Source organism: Pteropus vampyrus, unplaced genomic scaffold, assembly GCF_000151845.1.
Source record: "Pteropus vampyrus isolate Shadow unplaced genomic scaffold, Pvam_2.0 Scaffold83, whole genome shotgun sequence".
NCBI classification, from domain to species: Eukaryota; Metazoa; Chordata; class Mammalia; order Chiroptera; family Pteropodidae; genus Pteropus; species Pteropus vampyrus.
The window spans coordinates 2,727,105-2,730,793 of NW_011888864.1; positions in this window are offsets into that span (position 1 = coordinate 2,727,105).

The following is a 3,689-nucleotide window of genomic DNA, read 5'->3' on the forward strand; positions in this document are numbered from 1 at the left end:
TTTGATAAAACCTGAAGCCTTTGAAATATTGCACAAATCCCAACCATTTCAAAACTAACTTAGCTGAGAAAACTTAGAGGTTGGAACACCCCAGATCCTCACTTGGAAATACAAAATATCCCCAAACTCATTAAACAAAGGATTTAAGTGGGTTAATTCATTCTAGAAATCCACATCATTAATAATAGTTGCAATGATATCTCATCCCTTATAGAATTATAATTAATACTAATGGAATGTGATCAATACCTTAATTGGTAGTAAGGGTAACCATTAGGAAAAAAACTCATGAGTCAGACCTGGAATCATATCTTTGCTCTACCTCTGCAAATTGAGTGACCTTGACATGTTACTCAGCTTCTCAGTACCTTAATTTCCTCAGCTAGAGAGTTGATATAATTATATTGTCTACATCACAGGTTTATAGTAAGGTCTAAATGAGTTAATATACGTAAAGCATTTAGAAAAGTGATTGGCACATAGTAAATATTAAGGTCATTGTTTTTTTTATAATTAATATTCTTACAAATCACATTCAAATTTTTATTTGATCTACTTAAAAACATTGTGAAGTAACTCAGTTGTTTTTATTTTCTCTCCTACAAAAATGGAATATTAATTTTTTGTGTTTGTTTTTTAGAGAATTGTAAAGCTTATAGCAAAATTGAAGAGAAGCTACAGATATTTCTCATATAGCTTCTGCCTCCACACATGCATAATCATCTCATTCTCAACATTGTCCATCAAAATGGTACATTACAAATGATGAACCCACCTTGCTTGATATATCATAATCACCCAAAGTCCATAGTTTACATTAAGATCACTCTTGAGATTGTATATTCTGTGGATTTGAACAAATGCATAATGACATGTAGCCACTATTATGGTCTCATACAGAGTATTTTCACTGCTCTAAAGATCCTCTGTGCTCCACCCATTTATCCCCGCTTGCTCAACACTGGCAACCAATAATCCTTTTACCAACTCCATAGTTTTGCCTTTTCCAGACTGTCCTATCGTTGGAATCATATAATATACAGCCTCTACATGTTGGCTTTGCTAATGTAGTAATATGCATTTAAGTTTCCTCTATGTCTTTTCATAATTGATAGCCCCTTTCTTTTTAGCGCTGAATAATATTTCACTATCTGAATGTTTCACAGTTCATTTATTCATTCACCTACTGAAGGACATCTTCGTTGCTTCCAAGTTTTGGAGATGATTAATAAAGCTGCTATAAACATCCGTGTGGAGGTTTTTGTGTAGACATACAGTTTCAATTCCTTTTGGTAAATACCAAGGAGTATATTTGTTAGATTGTATGTTTAGTTTTGTAAGAAATCACCAAGCAGGCTTTCTATGTGGCTCTATTATTTTGCATTCCCACCAGCAAAGAATAATCATTCCAGAGCCCAACATGGTGACACACACAACAAGGTGGTGCTATAGCAGATCCAGAAAATGAAAATTGGTTTCTCCCAAAAAGAGAAATTGAATGTCTAAGAGACTGGTTATAATGTAAACCTCACATTATTGACACTCTGATATCTTCTAAACATAACATTATATGAATGTCACTTATGTTTCTTATAAATTCTTATAGAGATTAATCTACAACATGGGAAAAACTGACATCCAAATGAAATGCCAGATAACTATTATAAAAATAATATAGAAATCATGTAAATATTCTGAAGAAATACAAAAATAATAAGTTTTCCTTCAGGGACATGGAATTCTATGTATTTTTGTATGTATGTATTTCTATTTTATGTATGTATTATATATGTTTTTCTATTTTATTTCAAAAAAGATCGAAGTTAAAGTAATAGCTGAATTTGTCTTTCTGATTAAGAATTACAAAGAACTCTATCAATGTCATACCAAAATTAGAGGTTGGTTTTACATTCTGAAATATGTTTCACCCTGAAGATTATTATTAACTAGTATCAACTGGCAGAGGTAGAAAACTGTGGATTCTTGGAATCTTTGCAAACAATCCAGAGATGTCATGGGCGGTTCATAAATTCTGGTTTGAAGAACCCAAAGCTTGATTCCATAAGAATATACAATAAGAAATCAGGTGATCTCATTAACCTAGGAGGAGTTCTCATTGATATTAGTTTGTCATCATTTTAAACCAAATTTAACTTTGTGTAGCTACCACAGGGAGTTTCCTAGTAGTCTATACAAACATCCTGTTGATGTCCTTCTGAGACACTGCCAAAGCCTTAATCATGATATTAAAGTTTATTTCAGTTTTAATTTTAACTACTGAAAAAATTGTTAATAATCAGGATTCTGGAACTGGAGCTAAAATGTCATTACAAGGGATGTTTTTTCCTTCCTCACTAAGGGGGGTCATGTGTCTACAGCAAGTTTTGGCTTTGGGCCATGGTCTCATCAGCAGTGAGCAGAGAGTGCTCTCTGGGAGCCAATGTGTCACATTTGGTGCATTTGAACAGAAGGCCTGGCTTCAGCTTTCTGCTCAGCTAAGTTCCCAGACACTCTCAAAGGCACACCAGTGGAAAGGCCACGGGCTAGGACTGCAACTTCTAAAAACTCTCAGGCTAAATTCATTATATATCTGGAAATTATGGGAAAAAATCAAGAAACTGGAATCTGAGGAAGTAATATACGTTTAAATTATTGTTTGAGAATTCTTAGGTGATACTAGAGACCTGAAGAAGGAAATATCAGCACTGATAACTACTCTTAATGAGGCCTACTGAAGTGTAACTATGACATAATACCAAATTCAAAGCTGTAAAGAATACAGAAGATCTATATGATGTGATCCTTATTTCAGGAAATTTATAACCACTGAGAAAATTAGTTACTTTACATAATTAGACTTTGGGCAAATAGGTCATTAACTGTATCTTTTTCATATTTTCTAATAGAAAATCTAAAGCTGGGACAGTAATCCAGTCTAAAGTCATACATTTTGGAGTTATTGTTCTTTCTGAATTTTAAGAGGACACCACAGGTAAGAAAGAGGTCACTCTCAAGAGTGCAAGGTCTAGGGTTTTATCCTACTCTGAAGTGATCAAGTTGCCTGCCACAGTTTCATATGTGCTGGCAGAAGATACAGGACACGTGAGTATGTTACAAACAGCAGTAGCCAGAGCTACATGTTTGGTTCTGTTAGCCCACCATTCCACTCAAATCCCATGAGATGATATGTATGGTGCCTACCTGGTGGATGTTTGCAAATGCATTAGGTTGTACTGCAGAAGAGGAACACTGAGCTTGAGAAATCCACTGCTTTTATGGACAGAGAAGTCAGTTTGTACTTTATTTAGTGGTGGTTTCACTTCATTCTTCAGAGTCATTCATTGGAAACAGAACCCAGAGAAATTGCCCAGAGAAAGAGTGTTTGCAACTTTACACTCTTGACATACCTAGAAAGAATGCCTAAGGCAATCTAAGGCAGATGGATCATCTTTCCCAGTAGTCACCTAAGAAGCAGTTATAGAGAAAATAGTAGATAGTAGGAGTAAGCCATTTAAAAATATTAGGAAGAAACTAGAAAGGAGTAATGAGAGGAACATGAGAAAAGTCAGAATAATTTAATGATAGATAAGAATGCCATAAATTGTTTAGGTTAAAACATATGGACAAAATCCAGCCTCACAAATACATCTAGTAGGGGGAAAGGGGCATGGTATAAATAGTCTTCTTGA